Here is a 19,524-nt window from a genome sequence, read left to right on the forward strand (position 1 = left end):
TTGTGATCCATCCATGAGCTCCCAAACCCAATGGAGTTCCGAGTGATCAAACTAATGACTTATCACTTTGTCAAAGTACCGGACCTTACAAAATTGTAGGGATTCCAGAAGACCATTATAACCATTATAACATTTTTGTTGACTTCTAAAGATGTCTGTTCATATGAATAGTTGCTTTGTGAATGCTCTTCTTTGTTGTAGTTCAGTGTAAGCTGATAATTTGATCTGAAAGTTAGAAATGATTATTTAGCATGGCCGCAGACTTTACAATTGCCCAGAGGCACAGTGGGGCCAGACGTTTCTTGCAATATGGTTATTGATGATGCTAACTATGATATAAAACAAATGATTATATGTCGTTTGTGAACCTGTATATGGTCACTATGAAAGTGAGTAGTATTCTTCATCACCAGAGAAATTGCTCAAGAGACTAGATGCAACTCTTGTTGTTTATGATAAGGATTTTGTGTTGTTTTTATAGTATGTTGGTATTGTGTGGGTTATTGCCTGGGGTGGTGGTAAAGAAAGTGGTGTGTTATTTGTATTTGGTAGTTTACCTGTTAATTTAATCTGTGTTATTTATTATGTTGTATTTTAATTGTATGGATGTTTTATTTGTAGTGTACTTTTAATTTTGTTATTTGGTGTTAATGGCTGTTATCAGTAATTTTGTTGTGTTTTTGCATCTTGTTCAGTCTATTGTTGTGATCTTGCGTTGTCTTTGTTAAGTGTGTCATAACAATTTCCCAATTTCCCTTTGGGAATAATAAAGTATTCTGTATTCTGTAACCTAATGATTTTGATATTGGGCACCTTAACACATACTGGCAGCCCTGCCAATACCTATGGAGGATAGATTGTAAGCTCTAATGAGCAGGGCACTCTGATTCTTCCTGTATTGAATTGTATTGTAATTGTATTGTAATTGTACTGTCTGCCCTACTGTTGTAAAGCGCTGCACAAAACTATCTGTGCTATATATATCTTGTATAATAATAATAATATTTTTTTTGTAGTTTTATATATTATGCAATATAATTGCTTTAACACACCTACACATGAATATATACTTAACATACATGAATGTACAATACCAGTCTGGCATGTACTGCTCATTAGTGATGGCCGAACAGTTCGCCCGGCGGTCGCTTCGCGGTGAATTTCGGCTGTTCGCGTTTCGCCCGATCGGCGGACTATTGCCGCCGTTCGCCCGGCGGACTTCCGTGTTTTCTGTGTAAAAGAACTTTGACCTATGATGACACATCCATCATGGGGTACAGGACAGCCAATTGAGACATTACAGCACATGGACACTTGGACATTCCCCCTAACCTATAAATACACCCGATCCGGCGGCCATTTTACATTCTTTCTTCTGTCACTATAGGGAGAGGTTGCTGTGTGGAGCAGGGAGAGATTCCAGTGACCCAAATCACTAGCTATTTGGTACACAAAAGTTCTTTTCAGGACTGGTATAGGTGTTAGGTGTATATAGGTTTGCTGTGCTGCTGATTGTTGCAGCAGCCTGAGTGTCTTTTGTCAGTTTAGAGAAGGGGACAGGACGGTGTGTGCTGCAGGGAGAGTCAGTTTAGTCATCATCATTAGCTGTTACTATCAGGTCCACAAAAGTGCTATTCCAGTTATTGTTCCAGCAGCCTCTGTTTTGTAAGTTTATATAGGGACAGGCAGGAAGCAGTGTGTCAGGCAGTGAGGGTCAGTTTAATCAGTAGCTGTTACTATTAGTTCCACAAAGGTTCTTTTCAGGACTGGTATGGTAATAGGCTTGTACACGTATAATATTCTTTCTTCCAAATATAGAAAGCATATTATACTTGACTGCTTCCCTTCTGCTGCAGTCTGCTAATCATTCACAACCCACTTGTTCCACAAACCTCCTTATAAGGACTGTTAACTTGGTCTGTCTAGGGTGCTACAGTACATAGGGTTGAGTGAGGTACAGTCTGCCATTCTATAAGGACTGGTATCGGTCCACAATAAATAGGGTTGAGGTGCACTACTGCTGACCGCTGCCCTATACTGCAGCAGTCCTTCATCGGTATAGGGACTGACGTACAGTCTGCTAATCACTCACACACAACCTACTTGGTCCACAAAAGTCCTTATAAGGACTGGCAAGGTATAGGGTGCTACAATACATAGGGTTGAGTGAGGTACAGTCTGCTACTCTATAAGGACTGGTATAGGTCCACAATACATAGGGTTGAGGTGCACTACTGCTGACCGCTGCCCTATACTGCAGCAGTCCTTCATCGGTATAGGGACTGACGTACAGTCTGCTAATCACTCACACACAACCTACTTGGTCCACAAAAGTCCTTATAAGGACTGGTAAGGTATAGGGTGCTACAGTACATAGTGTTGAGTGAGGTACAGTCTGCCATTCTATAAGGACTGGTATCGGTCCACAATACATAGGGTTGAGGTGCACTACTGCTGACCGCTGCCCTATACTGCAGCAGTCCTTCATCGGTATAGGGACTGACGTACAGTCTGCTAATCACTCAAACACAACCTACTTGGTCCACAAAAGTCCTTATAAGGACTGGTAAGGTATAGGGTGCTACAGTACATAGGGTTGAGTGAGGTACAGTCTGCTACTCTATAAGGACTGGTATACGTCCACAATACATAGGGTTGAGGTGCACTACTGCTGACCGCTGCCCTATACTGCAGCAGTCCTTCATTGGTATAGGGACTGACGTACAGTCTGCTAATCACTCACACACAACCTACTTGGTTCACAAAAGTCCTTATAAGGACTGGTAAGGTATAGGGTACTACAGTACATAGGGTTGAGTGAGATACAGTCTGCCATTCTATAAGGACTGGTATCGGTCCACAATACATAGGGTTGAGGTGCACTACTGCTGACCGCTGCCCTATACTGCAGCAGTCCTTCAGGGTCATTTAAAAAATGACAGGCAGAGGAAGAGGCAGGCCCTTCCGCAGGGGTGGTAGGGGTAGGGCAGGCGAAACAGGCTTGAGCCAAAGTGGGAAGTTGCAGAAGGTGCGTTCAATTACTTTAAAGGACACACCAGACTTGGTTGAGTGGCTCGCTCAGCCTTACTCTTCTGCACCCCCCTCATCCTCTCGATCTGCACCCTCTTCTTCACTCTCTGCTATGTGCACCCCCAAAGACACTACCACCAACAACACCACCACCACCACCATCACCACCACATACCTTCCGCTTGAGTCACAGGAATTATTCCTCCTGGGGGTGCTTACGGTGCAGGTGTCAGTGCTTTATGTCACGCTGCTGATGTCAGTGCTCTCTATCACGGTGCTGCTGTCAGTGCTGTATATCACGTTGCTGGTGTGAGTGCTTTATGTCACGCTGCTGATGTCAGTGCTCTCTATCACGGTGCTGCTGTCAGTGCTGTATATCACGGTGCTGGTGTGAGTGCTTTATGTCACGCTGCTGATGTCAGTGCTCTCTATCACGGTGCTGCTGTCAGTGCTGTATATCACGGTGCTGGTGTGAGTGCTTTATGTCACGCTGCTGATATCAGTGCTCTCTATCACGGTGCTGCTGTCAGTGCTGTATATCACGATGCTGGTGTGAGTGCTTTATGTCACGCTGCTGATGTCAGTGCTCTCTATCATGGTGCTGTTGTCAGATGACTCTATCACGGTGCAGATGTCATTGCTGTATGTCACCCTGCTAGTGATCATCTCCTGCACCCTCTTCTTTGCCTACCCTGGTCCCTGACCTTCCCTCTCCTTCATTGCCTTCATGCGCTCCACAGTCCTGAATTGTCACAACAATTTCCCATATAAAAAAAGAATGCTTGTAGTTGTCGATCCCAGATTCACCTCATACATGTGTTATGTCATTGGCCATGTGGTGGGACTATGTTTGCACAGCTATTAATTATTTTGTGGCTGCAAATTTGACCTGTAGGTTTGCGAAGTTCGCCTCCCATTGAAGTCAATGGGGCCCGCCGCAAACGTTACGGTTCGCGAACTATCGACCGCGTTCGCGGTCCGTGTTCGCGAAACGTCCCGTCGGAAGTTCGTCCATCACTACTGCTCATTAACCTCCCTGGCGGTATGATTATTTCGGATTTTAGGTGCTGAAAGCGGTACAATTATTTTGCATGAAAATTTGGCGTTTTATATTGTAGGCCTGCAATTCTTAGGAATAACTCTCTTAAATCTGTTCAAACCAGAGTCTAGCAGACATCCCGGGTATGATAAAGTTTGAAAAATTTAAATCATAAATTATAATATAATAAATAACTATAAATAATTATACCAAATAATAATATAATAATAATAAAAATTATTCAATAATATAATCAAATCAAAAACATTGAAATTTGCTCAGTTGCAGAATTGTCACTGTCATTACTATTCAGTATTTGATGACGGATCTCTGCACAAATCGCTGTCCCTCAATTCTGCGAGTGATTACAATTTATTATCGCTGTTTTCTAGCTAGTCTAAAATCATTTTTGATGTAAAGGGACAGTTTTGGTTGCTATGGACAATCTCCAGTTTCCAGGCATAAAGAACAGTTTGTATAATATAAAACTGCATGCAGGGCACTGGGTAGACCACTAGGGACAAAGGGGATGTGAAATTATTACATACAGCAATGTAATCTATAAGATTACATTATACTGTATGTATACTGTGTGTTTCACTTTTTGAATTTGGCGTTGCAACGCTCGCAGGGAACGGAGATTGGCTCCGTGATAGATCCGGCGGAGGACGAGCCGCTCGTACAGTGAGGGGACATCGCTGGATCCAGGGGACAAGGTAAGTAAACTCTCCCTGGATTCAGCGATGCGATCCCAAGTCTGGCTCAGGGTTACCGCTTTTGGTACAAAACTTCGACCCCGAGCCAGACTCGGGAACACCGCCAGGGCGGTTAAATAGACGTACACAGGGCATTTTTTTCAGGAGGAACTTGGGGCAATGCAGTTCCAGCACCTCCAGCATTGAATGTATGTAATGGCAAGGGGTGCTGGAGGGTCTATTGTAACTGGTAGGTATCTATCCATTGTTGCTAGGGGACATCTATATGCTGCTGGGTGGTCAATTGTTGGTGGGAAGGGTCTACTTTTGATAGAGAGGTCTATTGTTGCCTGCTGCTGGAAGATTTGTTCTTGTTTCTGGGGGTATAGTGTTGCTGGGGTTGATCTATTGTTGCTGAGGTGGTATTTTGCAATGGGAGGCGCATTGTTGCTGGGAAGGAGGGTTTAATGTTGTGTGAGGGATCTATTGGTGCTTGGGGGATCTATTGTTTCTGGGGGTGGGGTCTATTGTTCCAGGGGGAGATCTATTGTTGCTGGGTGGATCTGTTATTGCGGGGGGGTCTATTGTGCCTGGAATGGGGGTCTATTGCTGCTGGGGGGGCTATTGGTACTGGGGTTGGGTCTATTGTTGCTGGCTCCAGGGGACCTATTTTACTGCTTTTTTGTTATCGTTAACAAATTGCATTATGTTACAAATTACTGCACCACAAAATAATACTTGGACCTGTATTCTGTAAAAGGGGTGGTACTGGGAGGTGGCTAGTGGGTAGAACCAAGGGAGGGTACTTGGAGGTGGGTAGGGGACGGAGACAAGGGGTGGCTTAAAAGAGGGGAGTTCTGGCACCTATTCTTGGAGAAAAAAAGGCTTGGACTTACATATATGCCTATGGGGGGATCAGCCCTGTCCCAGGGAGAGTTCACTAATTTTAATATTGCAGACAAGTTTGTCTGTGCTTAAGGCTATGTTTGAACATGCAGCTAAATTGCAGCACCTCTAAAAAGTGATCCTTATTCAATTTGCTTCTCAGAGGCATTTTACAGGTGGTAAGGAGGCAATATAACACCTCTTCACTGCATGTTTTAATGTGGTATCCAAACCAGCTTTTCTAGTGGGGTCTTACTTTGAAGTTTTCCCATCCTAGTCCAGCTTCTATGCTGCATATTCTGGGTCCAGTCAATAGTACGGCATATTATTACTGCCTGGTAGTACCTTTTTAAAATATGGCACCGCCTGGCCTCCTTCTCCTTTAATGAATACTGAAAGTACAGTACTAATCTGGTGTTTGCATGCACTACTCATTAAATAGACTTATCTAGAGTTTCAGTATTATCACAATGATACACCTATACCAAATTGCATAAACATGCCTATGGAGAGTCAGCTCTGTTCCAGAGCCAGGTCATGAAGTTTAATATTTCAGACAAGTTTGTCAGTGAGTAAGGCTACATTTGGACATGCATCAAAATTACCACGCTTCCATAAAGCAATCCAAGTTTTAATTGCTAAATTGCCTAATTTAACCCCATAAATGCCATACCAACTAGCACATGGGCATCCCCATTTGCTTCCGTGTTCGGAGGCACATCCACATTCTGCCCACTGAACGAGACAGAGGGGTAATTTTTATCATTGCACAAAGCATTGTGATCACAGCATGTGAACATGCCCATCCACTACCTTTGACGCTTAAGCCTGCAAGTCTAAACAAGCCCTTACAGTGCTTATAGGCACTGCTTTATTTTAGGGGTGCAGTTGTTAAAAATCATTAAATCTAGGATAACACTATTGCAGTTGTGATTTGATCTTATTCTTATTTCTTATCTTCCACGCTGTCAGTACTTGGCTGGCAGCCAGGAAGATGGGACCCCAAATGGGTCCCTTGCCTCAACTCCGGAACAGACAACCATTTGGGGTCCCATCTTCCTCGCTGCCAGCCAAGTACAGTGTTATAGCCAACCTGTGAGTATAGATTTCGTTCTCCCCATGAGGTATTTACTCCCCTTAAAGGGGTAAAACATATTAATTAATATTACATATCCATTTGTATTTACAGTCTACTTCTGTACCCAACTCCTGATGAATGGCAGATAGCCATGGAACGCGTTGAGTTTCCATGGGGTTCTCAGTCAAGCCTGACTTACTACCTATTCACTGGCCCATATATATCTTTTATACATTTACAATTCATTGAGTAGTTTGTAACCACTCATGTGTATGTGCATCTATCTTATAGCAGCTCTGTTGCATATGGGTTACCAATGCCTGTTAATAGGAAATAACTTGTATTATACTCTATCATTACCTACTATCTCTTATGTGCTGCCAAGTTAACATATATGTATCTATTAAGTTTTTGGCATGTGTATGTGCAGATATATGAAAATACTTTTTTATCTGTTTTATATTATTGTTAAAAATAAATAAAGTTTACCAACCACTCTACTTCCACAAGTCAATTGCCTCATTTAGGCCTCTTTCACACTGGGGAAGGAGCAGCGTCGGTGGTAAAACTGGCGCGTTGTTTTAGCGGCGGTATTCGGCCACTAGCGGGGTGTTTTTAACCCCCGCTAATGGCTGAAAAAGGATTAAAACCGCCCATAAATCGCTGCTGCAGCGGTGCTTTGCCGGCGGTATAGTCATGCTGCCCCATTGATTTCAATGAGCAGAAGCGGAGAAGGAGCGGTGTATATACCCCTCCTTCACCGCTCCAAAGAGTTTTTTTTAACATGCTGCCAGAGCACCGATCCAGTGTGAAAGCCCTCGGGCTTTCACACTGGAGACACAGGGCGTTTAAGGGCGCTTTGCAGACGTTATTTTTAGCGCTGTAACGCCTGCAAAGCGCCCCAGTGTGAAAGGGGTCTTAAAGTCCCACATCCCCCCCTTTTTGGTTACGTACTCATACTCGGGATGGAGGTACATATAATGTGCCTCATTTAAAGTCCCAAACTCTCCTCCTTTTTGACAGCTCCTTTGTTTCCCTTTTGCTGTCAGCTGGGAACCCGCTGGCTGACAGCAGAGATGAGTTACTGGTTGTTAGGACATGTTTAGCTGCTAGGCATTAAAGTAAGATGAGTCTGTGCAGGTAATGTGTAATAACTATCTCCTGTGCCCTGGCACACAGTAGTGCCTAAAACTCTCAGTTTAACGTGGCTTTCTTGCTACAACGTCAAAGATTCAATCAGAAGGTGCCAAAACCGCAGGCTTTCTTCCCCTGATTACTCAGCAATGGCAATATTAACAAGCTATGTCTACAGTACTAGGATCTCACTTCATGTGACAGATTTGTTTAAATGGACAGCCTGTATCTGAATCAAAGGTAAACCTTGTAATGTCAAGTTTGTCACCAAGCATTCAATTTTGTTTGTTCGATTTTTCCATCATTTCCTGTTCCTCCACCCCAATGACAAATTCAGAATTGCAAATCATCTAATCAAATAATGAATTTTGATACAGTAATTAATGCATTTTTTTGTGTTACTGTTTGTACACAATCTTTAAGGAATGCGTAATTTTTTTTTTTTTTTATATTCTCCTATTAAGTTTAGGCTAAAAAAATAATGTTGAAAATATTTTAAAAAAAAATATTTCATATGAATATTTCACAATTATTTGTATTAGCCAAGAGATGACTCTCCAGACTCCTATATTTATGAAACTAAAATATATCTATATCCAAAAAACAATAATGCAATATATAGCAAGTTACCAGTCCTTAAACATGGTGGCTACCACTGAATTTATTTTTTAGCGAGAACAAAAAAATAACGGTTGATCCAGCCAGACGTGCAGTATTCATGTTGTTTCATGGAGCTGAAATCTCAGACAATTATATCAACTCCCCCTAGTTCTCTTTTGTAAGCTACAGAAAACTCTACCCCAATGTGATGGAGATGAGAGGAGGTGGGGGGGGGGGGGGGGGGTAGCTCTAATCAGAAGAGCAGGCTATGTTGTTGTCTCCACAGTTACAGTACAATGAGTGACCAATGCCACCTTAGGACAGCAAGTGTATTAGTGGCAGGATCAACAGGTGACTTTAGGCTTCATGCACATTGGACGCTTTGGCCATCTCTCCTAAATGCCTTTCTGTTCAAGTGCTAAATGTGCTGTTAATAAATACATGCTAAGCTTTTGTCTAGCAAAATGTCGCTGCTCCTGGATGCAGTGGCGGTTGTTTTTTTTTTTCTGCCTCTAAACTCCTCACATAGGCTAACATGCAGGGGTGTTTAGAGGCGAAAAAACATCAGACACCCCTAAGAGCAGCACATTAAAAATGTCCAGTGGGCATAAGATCATAAAAGAAAAAAAGCCTGAAAATATAAAACGAATGCCGCCACTACATCTAAGGATGGGTAAGCCTTAATATATAAAATTTTTGTTCTTGCATTTAGACACTTGAATTCCCAGGTTTCATGTTGTGAGGGCATCTCATTTTCCCATTTGGAGTTTCAAGTTTGCTTACATATTGGGAAAAAGACATATAGGGCTCTTCCTGCTACAGCTGGAGGAAAGTAATGGCACAATAGCCTATCCTAACTGGATTTATGCAGGAATTTGAATATTCTGTTCTAAACAATTCTATTCCTAAAAGCTTACTTGAAGAGATTTCTTTTTGCCCCCTTATTTAGCCTTTCTTCCTTTGGCGAAAAAAAGAAGGTGACTCCATAAAGTTTCACAGTTGCTGTCCTTTCACATTTTAACTCACATTGTAATATCAGATGCTGTCCCCCAAGTCCTTGCTTTCACATTGGGGTTGATTAACTAAAACTGTGTAAAATTTGGTGCAGATCTGCATAAAAACCAATCAGCTTCCAGGTTGTTGTTTTTTTGTCAAAGCTTAATTGAACAAGCTGAAGTTAGAAACTGATTGTCTACCATGCACGGCTGCACCAGATATTGCACTATCCAGTTTTAGTAAATCAACCCTATAGTGTCAAATGAAAGAACCCTGGAACTTAGGGATTTTTGTCTTGGATGCTGTTATGCATACTTAGGAGCTGTGTGTGTGTGGATATAATTACAGGCAGTTGACTAGGCTGCAAAGCCTTGACTCTCCTCTCCAGAATTATAGTTAAACAAAATAAGAGGTCAAACAACCCTTCATAAGAAAGCTAGAGCAAATTCAATAATTTAAGACTGAAAATTTAATAGACAACTTTACTTGAATGCTTCCCCCCTCCCCTGCAGTGGAAGCTACATAATATACATACCTTAAAGCGGAGTTCCACCCAAAATTTCCCCTCATTTGTCTCCTCCCCCCTCCAGTGCCACCTTTCAGGAGGAGCGGATACCTGTCAATGACAGGTATCTTGTCCACACTTTCAGGAGTCCAGGCCATGGCAAACTATGTCACAGCTTGGCTTCCTTCTCCTTCACCTGCCAGGCCAGTAGGGGAGCGTAGTGGTGCCTTGGGCATGCGCAGCAGGGAAGCCGTAAGGCTACATAGCCAGTTTCTCTTACCCGCAATGGTGGTGGCAGCACCCCACAGCTGATGGAAACATCAGCTGTGATGCCAACATCGATGGACTCCAGGACAGGTAAGTGTCCTATTATTAAAAGTCAGCAGCTGCAGTGTGTGTAGCTGCTGGCTTTTATTTTTTGCAGGGGTAGGCAGACCTCCTCTTTAAGCTCTGCTATGTGGACCCTCACTGTGTAGCCCTGCCTGGTGTTGCAGAGCCTGTGCACAAAAATCTCTCACTTGTGTCCGGCGCCTACTTTGTATTTATTTCTATGGCTGGGAGAATGCTTATGGAGACCTTTAAACATCCAGAAGAGTTAAGGTCCATTTGGTATAGAAATTAATGGAATGAAGGATGTGGGTGTGCAATTGCACGTGAACAGTGAAAAACCAATAAAGCTGAAGGTAAATAGATTAGTTAGACTTGAGGGGTGGGTGGAAGATTTAAAGGACGATTCTACCCAAACACTAGCATGGGTGGTTCTCTTTAACAGTGCCAGAAAAACTAACAGGGAAATCTTGCCATTGGAGTGTCAAGAGCTATTCGAAGCTGGCAAGTCATTCAGTCAGCACTCTTTAGAAAATATATGCCTTGGTTGTCCATACCATTTAAAAATAAAACTGAATGGCCCAACTGGTTCATCTAGAACAGGGCTACTGAATTTGACAAGTAATGACCCATATGGACTGATGGGACTATTCAAAGGTTTGGTAAAATGGTAGGAGGTCAAAAGGGATCAGCAAATGACTGGGTGTAGTAGGTAGTTGATAAATGATGGTAGATCAATTGAGGTCAGTTAATATTTTGAGGTCCCTGTAGATCTCCATGTTGGTCCCTAATCCTCAAGGTGAGGTAGTTAGTGGTGAGACAATGTTGCCCAGTGTTGGAAGGACAGCCACCAGCGACAGGCTTGAGTTATCTGTTGTTGCTAGCCTTGTTTACTAGCATGATTTGTGTTGTGTCTGTGACCTTCTAACTTCCCACTTCCAGGAAGGATACGTGTTTACACCCCATACTGTCAAATTCTGGTGGAGAGTTGGTGGGGTTGATATACTAAAGGCAAATGGGCTGCTCACTTTGCAAGGGAAGCTGCACTAACAAAGGAATGTTCTCCAGAGCTTAGTGAATGTGGTGGAATTTCACTTTCCAAAGAATACCAAATTGAATACAAAGAAAATAAAAAAGCAGCATTTTTCATGCACATAGTTGAATGATGGAAATTATCAGAGCTTCACCACATTTAGTAACTCTGGGTAAAGGTTCCTTGCAAAGTGAACAGCCTATTTGATTTAATCCCAGAGAATATAATTTTTTTTTTACTTTGTTGCAGATCCATTGAGTACAGGCATATCCCACGTTTAAGTACACAATGGAGTTTATTTACTAAAGCTGAAAAGTGCAAAATCAGGCTCCCTCCTGCATAGAAACCAATGAGCTTCCAGGTTTTATTGCCAAAGCTTAATTGAACAAGCTGAGGTTAGAAGCTCATTGGTTTCTATGCAGAAGGGAGCCTGATTTTGCATTTTTCAGCTTTAGTAAATAAACCCCATTGTGTACTTAAAAGTGGGGTATGCCTGTACACCAACATCAAACTCTGTTGGAGAGCCAATAGGAATAATTTACTAGGGAAGGGAATGTTCCCCAGAACTGTATATGGTGAAGTTTTACTTTGCAAAGATTACCCAATCACATTTCCAGATAAATTAAAAAATATATTTTTTTATTATACATGATTGGATGGTGGAAGTCTGCAGATCTCCGCCCCATTCACAAAGCTCTAGGGAGAATTCCTATGCAAAATGCAATTTTCCTTGCAAAGTGAACATCCTATTTTCCTTTAGTAAATCAACCCCATTATCTTGGCTGATGGATGTGCAGATTGCTGAGGCTCCGGCTACCTATAAAATTAAAAACAATTAAACTCCCCCCCCCCCCCCAAATTGACCAGATGACACAGTAATTTTGGAGTCGAATGGCCATAGCAGCCTTTGTTTTATTCTTTCAAACAATTGAAATACAAAAAAATCCATAAACATTTGAAATGCATAAATAAATTCAATACATAACCATTTAGCAAAAAAAACTCAGCCTAATCCTACCCGTTCTAAAGATCTTTGAAGGCCTATTTTCTTTTGACCAACCGGTTGTATCTGTCACCCCATGAAAGGTCCCCAGTCGTAACTTAAACCGGCTCAGGGACAATTACCACTTACTACCAGATACAACCAACTTAAAACCCTTGACGTTACTATTGTATTATTAGAAAGGGAAGGGACACCCATACCTCCAGATGAGCCCAACCCTCTTAATTCTCCAGTATTTTCTCCAGCACTGCCTTAAAAGACCCAATAGACCTCCCGCCACTTCTTTAATTAGTAATAAAAGAACCCTAAAATGAACAGTCAGGCAAAACGTACCCACCTAAATGTCCCACTATAGAAACCAAACCACATTAGCATAAAATTGGCTAAAAACATCCCCAGACCAAACCAACTAGGGAGGGTGGGTCGGAGAATCCTTCCTGACACGGTGAGAAGCTCTGGCTGATCTCTGACAGAAAAACTCCTCCCCTCCACACCCTACTGAACACCCCCCCATCACTCACCCATCACTTCGGGACCCAATCATGTAAGTGAATAACCCCTTTTCATATAATACCATTATTCACTCCGACTTACAGCCCACCCCAGTCATGCTGACCCTCCTACCAGTTTCACTTTTGCTCCAGGACATATACTTTATTGTCAAAGGGGTTGTAAACCGTCGTGTTTTTTCACCTTAATGCATCCTATGCATTAAGGTGAAAAAAACACCTGTCACTGCCCCCACAGCCTCCCCATTTTGCTTACCTGAGCCCTGGAACTTGACCCGACGGGAACGCACTGTCTCTCTGCCTGGGGTTCTCGGCTCTTGATTGGATAGATTGATAGCAGTGCAGCCATTGGCTCCTGTTGCTGTCAATCAAATCCAATGACGCGGGTGCCGGGGGGGGGGCGAGGCCGAGTCATATATTCGGTGGCTATGGACACCGAATGCTGGACTCGGGAGCACTCCTGCAAGGTAACCCCCTCAGAAGAGAGTTTCTCTTAGGGGGTTATCTGATGTGGGGAGGAGCCGCGAGAGCTGCCGGGGGACCCCAGAAGAGCAGGTTCGGGGCCACTCTGTGCAAAACAAGCTGCACAGTGAAGGTAAGTATATGTTTGTTATTTAAAATGAAAAAAAAATCCTTACAATCACTTTAATACTAGTATTATTCATAGTAATCCTAATAAACCTCCTACTGACCGCTCAGAGTAAATATACTGCGGGTGGCAGGTGCAGGCTCATACATGTATGTTGCTGGCTTGCTTCCGTGTTTACAAACACACAGAACTCTGTATACTGCGAACAGCTATCTGGCTGTTTCTTCTCCCTGAAAAGCAGGGAGAAAAAAAGGCAGATCAGAAATTAAAAGCAGCATACATTGGTCACAGTACATTTGTTTGGCCACAGTTAACCCCTTGATTTTCCCTTGATGTTAACCCTTCCCAGCCAGTGTCATTACTACAATGTCAGCCTACAGTATTATCACTGATCACTGTATTAGTGTAATTAGCAATGCCAGTGTCAGTTAGTGACCCTCCCAGCCAGTGGGTGTTAGCGTCAGATTGTCTGCCACCCTATCACCGATACACTATAAGTCACTGATCACTGCCATTGCAGTATAAAGTCTATAGCTGCATATATTGCAGTATATATACACCATAGTTTGTAGACACTATGGGGGGTATTTACTAAAGGAATCTCCACTTTGCACTGCTAGCTCCAAGGGGGACATGCAAGGAAAATAACAAAAAAACAGCATTTTAGCTTGCACCTGATTGGATGATAAAATCAGCAGAGCTTTCCCTCATTTCTGATCTACCCCTTAGGCTCATGAGAACTGAAGCTCAAAAAAGCTTTTTCTGGATGCCAGATTGCTGGCAGAAAACACTGGTTGAAAAACCTGCTTTTAACAACGTTTATGGGCGTTTTTAATAAAAATACACAGAGGACACTCCAAAAATCCCACAATGCATTCCAAACTCCCACAATGCATTGAAAAAATAGAACACCGAACACTAATTAACACGTGTTTATAAGCGTTTATGCAACGTTTGTTGTTTTTTGGCAGTAAAAAACGCCACTTTGAACGCAAATTTCTGGCGTTCAGAAAAAAGCCCATAAACTCCACTGCTCATTAAAGCTAAAAAATGTCCATGTGTGCATGGACACATAGGCTAACATAGAGTGGAGTTTATGGGCTTTTAAAAAAAACGCCCAAACTCCAATAAACTGCAGTTTATGAGCTCCAGTGTGCATGGAGCCTTAGATTTAAAGCGACTGCACTTTCAAGTGCACTTGCAGTGCAAAGTGGATTTGCCTTTTGTAAATAACATCATATAGCTTTCACACAAACAATTGAATATACAATTATTGGAATTTTTTTTTTTACCAAAGACATGTATGTAGCAAAATACATTTTGCCTACATTTATTAAGCGCTTTGATTTCAGTGGATATGTTTTATGACAAAAAGTATAAGCACCAAAAGAAAGCTCTATTTGTGTGAAAAAAATATATCATTTAATTTGTATACAGTGTTGCATGACCACGCAATTGCCAGGTACATTAGCACAGTGCTGAATTGCAAACAATGTTCTGGTCATGAAGGCGGTAAAATCTTCAGAGGGGTGTAGAAATATTTAAGAGTTGATGAACAATCTGAAACTCTAGCAAGGGGTCAGTGAGCTGAAGAGTTTGGGGGCTCCTGATCTAGAAGCTGGATATACAGTATGCAGGGCCGTCTTTAATGTTGATTGGACCCTGGGCAAAAATTTTCTTGGGCCCCTCCCATGCAATTTCACTCTCCACCTGCTCTGAGACATACAATAAATAGCAGCTAGATTTAAAATCAGTTTACTGTATCAGATCAGGCATCAACTGCGATTGGTTGCCAGAGGTTACAGCATATCATTACTGCTTACTGACTGGTTGCTTAAGGTTACAGCACACATCACGGCTCACTGATTAGTTGCTAGAGGTTACAGCACACATTACGGCTCACTGATTAGTTGCTAGAAGTTACAGCAAATGGTTTCTGCTTGTTGATTGGTTGCTACAGATTACTGTACAGTATTACTGCTCATTGATTGGTTGCTAGAGGTTACAGCACATCATCTCCTCACTGCAGGGGGCAGGATATACATATGAATGGCTCCTTTATGTACATATCAATGCCACCAGCCACCACTATTTACATATGAATGCCAGTTATTTACATGTAAACACAGGGTCTGCAGGTGAGTCATCTATACACAACAATAAGGCAGAGCTGGGCAGCATTAGTACCAGCACTTCACACTGAGATATCGGGACACAGCACAGGACTAAAACTTCAAAGGACAAGGGGATTTAAACTGGGATAGTTGGCAAGTATGAGGCAGCTGCTTTGGGCCCCACAACAATGACAGGGCCCAGGGCAGCTGTCCCTTTTGACCTGCCTTAAAGACGACCCTGACAGTATGTAATATATAGGATATACATACCATGATATAAATTAGCATTTCGTTTTAATCATAACATACTTTGTAACTGCTGGTAATTGCCTTTTAAAGGCAAAGCACGATGTTGCCCAGAATCCACTTTGTGCATTAGCAAGTCTACGTTCCTTTTGACAGATGTTCCACCCCTTGGCAATAGAGAGGCATTTTGTTCCTTTTAGCCACATTCAGTATTAAGTAATCAAGTTAATGTATGCCGAACGCTTTCCAAGCAATAAAACTAATGATGACATTCAGCTATTAGTGACAAACGTCCTCATGATCAGATGTTTGTAGGCACAAAAAATATATATTTTTCTTTAAATGTCCTGTTACTGCCATAAAATGTGGAAAATTTAGAACGTGGACATGCATAATCCACCCTGGGTATATTCATAATTTTCAATATGATAATGATATCTGAGGTTTTTTTCTTTAGAATTTATCAGTTCATAGCAGTTGCAAGAATCAGTAAGGGTTTTTTGCTGCTTTAGTATTCCATTCAGCCTACATTAAAGGGCAACAAGTGAAATCAGTGACATGCAAATGCTATTCAGGAATCATTTGCCTGTGAGCATATTTTTATAACTTCAGTTGTTGTGCATGGGATGATTGGAATTTAAAGCAAATTCTGTTAGTCGTTTCAAACATAAATGTCCCTCCTAAGTGCAGGCACAAAACGTTCTGGCTATCAGCTTTATTAGCTAAAGAAAAAAAGCCACTTGGCACCCATATGACCCTGCTTGCACTTTGTTACCTAGGGCTTAACGTCTATGACAATAGAGTCTATCTATGCCTACCTGCCAACACCTATCCAATGAGACTGCCTGTAGGTAAATAACATATTGCTGTTGTCATCTTTAGTTTTGTATGTTATGTTGTAGTCCTGATAAAGGGGGCCCTTCCAACTCCCTGAAACATGGTGTTTTGCATCGTATACTGTAATTAATTAACTAAATCTTCAATATCTGTTTGGTGCCAGCTTTCCTGAATTTTGAGTTTAGTATTTAAGACTCATAACATTTATTGACCAGCATCCACTTACATTTAAAAACAAGAAATGCGTGTAATCATTCGTTCCTGAAGAAGTCATGTGGCAGTGACGACACGCGTTGGGTAGGTTGGGTAACGGAGCATATTCAGATTAAGAAACAAATGATTACACGCATTGTCTTGTTTTTAAATGCAAGTGAATGTTAAATACTACACGATGGAAGTATGTTCATTTTGATTGAGGGATGGTGGAGGAGAGAGGAGATTTTTGCCTATACAATCTACAAAACACCTATATTTAAGCCGAACAGGGGAGAGGAGAAGAGGAGGAGAGGATACCGATTAGCTGTTTTAAAAACCTGGAGTACACCCCAGCTGGGGAAGGTATTATTAGACCTATCATAGGTCCGTAATTGAGGGGAGCTCAGTGGTGAACCAGTGGTGGGGATTGCCAAACATGCATGCATTTATTGACCCACATGGGGTGAAAGTTTGAAGAAGATTCAGTTTAAGGAGTATTTTTTTATGAAGATTGATGAACTGTCTTATTATTACATATGAACTTTATTTTAATAAGTCATTGTATGAATTTTATTTTGAATGGTTAATAGATGAGCACAGTTGATTGTATTGGTGATTCACATATTGTATAATATTTTGGACAAGCGCAACCAACACACAATATTATATAGAATCACACATGTGGGTGTATACACAGTGGTAAATGACAGCCCACTCCCTCCCTCCTCCTCCATACCCACTAATAAGCTAAACACAATGGGGTGGGATATTACATGTAGATTAATGTAGGCTTCACCAGCCCCTTATTTTAAGGCACAGGCTGGAGGGGCCAAAAGAAAAATAAAGATTTGACTTCAAATATATATTTGTATGACATTTGTATGATTTAAAAAAGTTTATTGATATTAATTATTTATTTTTACTCAGTATTTCAAAGGCTGATTTTTTTTCTGTTTTTTTGGGGTACAATTTATGATCATTTACCTTCATTTTTCTTGAACACAGTCATGTTTCTTTGGATGCTGCTAACACACTTTAGAATAACTGAAACAGTGTCCATTTGGCCGGAGCTTGTTCTTAGCTTATAAATTGTAGCCTTTAGTGTGCAGTTACAGCTGCACTCACACTGAAGAAAATTCTGGTAGTTTTTATCTCAACAGTCCGTCTTTAACCACTTTCAGACCGGACCATTTTGCTGGTAAATGACCAGAGGTCTTTTTACACTTTGGCACTGCGCTGCTTTAACTGGTAATTGCGCGGTCATGCAATGTTGTACCCAAACAAAATTTGCGTCCTTTTCTTCCCACAAATAGAGCTTTCTTTTGATGGTATTTGATTGCCTCTGCGATTTTTATTTTTTGCGATATAAACGTAAAAAGACCGCAAATTTTGAAAAAAAATGATATTTTCTACTTTTTGTTATTAGAAAAATCCAATAAACTCAATTTTAGTCATACATTTAGGCCAAAATGTATTCAGCCACATGTCTTTGGTAAAAAAAAAGTCAATAATTGTATATTTATTGGTTTGCGCAAAAGTTGTCACATCTACAAACTAAGGTACGTTTTCTGGAATTTACGCAGCTTTTAGTTTACGACTGCCTATCTCATTTCTTGAGGTGCTAAAATGACAGGGCAGTACAAAACCCCCCCAAATGACCCCATTTTGGAAAGTAGACCCCCTAAGGAAATTGATAAGAGGCATGTTGAGCCCATTGAATATTTTATTTTTTTGCCTCAAGCGATTGAATAATGACAAAAAAAAAATTTTTTTTTTTTTTTTACACAAAGTTGTCACTAAATGATATATTGCTCACACATGCTATGGGCGTATGTGAAATGACACCCCAAAATAAATTCTGCTGCTTCTCCTGAGTACGGGGATACCACATATGTGGGACTTTTTGGGAGCCTAGCCGCGTACAGGGCCCCGAAAACCAAGCACCGCCTTCAGGCTTTCTAAGGGCGTAAATTTTTGATTTCACGCCTCACTACCTATTACAGTTTTGAAGGCCATAAAATGCCAAGATGGCACAAAACCCCCACAAATGACCCCATTTTAGAAAGTAGACACCCCAAGCTATTTGCTGAGAGGCATGTTGAGTCCATGGAATATTTTATATTTTGCCACAAGTTGCGGGAAAATTACAAACTTTTTTTTTTTTTTTTTTTTTTCACAAAGTTGTCACTAAATGATATATTGCTCATGCATGCCATGGGCATATGTGAAATGACACCCCAAAATAAATTCTGCTGCTTCTCCTGAGTACGGGGATACCACATATGTGGGACTTTTTGGGAGCCTAGCCGCGTACGGGGCCCCGAAAACCAAGCACCGCCTTCAGGCTTTCTAAGGGCGTAATTTTTTGAGTTCACTTCTCACTACCTATTACAGTTTTGAAGGCCATAAAATGCCAAGATGGCACAAAACCCCCACAAATGACCCCATTTTAGAAAGTAGACACCCCAAGCTATTTGCTGAGAGGCATGTTGAGTCCATGGAATATTTTATATTTTGCCACAAGTTGCGGGAAAATTACAAACTTTTTTTTTTTTTCACAAAGTTGTCACTAAATGATATATTGCTCACGCATGCCATGGGCATATGTGAAATGACACCCCAAAATAAATTCTGCTGCTTCTCCTGAGTACGGGGATACCACATATGTGGGACTTTTTGGGAGCCTAGCCGCGTACGGGGCCCCAAAAA

General features: G+C 41.5%; 1 protein-coding gene across 3 annotated transcripts in view; it reads left to right on the plus strand.

Moving 5' to 3' along the window:
• The window catches only part of AGBL4 (AGBL carboxypeptidase 4), a 2,901,779-nt gene that overhangs the window by 1,733,928 nt on the left and 1,148,327 nt on the right, over nt 1-19,524 (plus strand). The gene's annotated exons all lie outside the window — the stretch shown is intronic.

This window comes from Lithobates pipiens, unplaced genomic scaffold (assembly GCF_037356315.1).
Source record: "Lithobates pipiens isolate NorthernLeopardFrog02 unplaced genomic scaffold, aLitPip1_a1.2 Scaffold_23, whole genome shotgun sequence".
Lineage (NCBI taxonomy): Eukaryota > Metazoa > Chordata > Amphibia > Anura > Ranidae > Lithobates > Lithobates pipiens.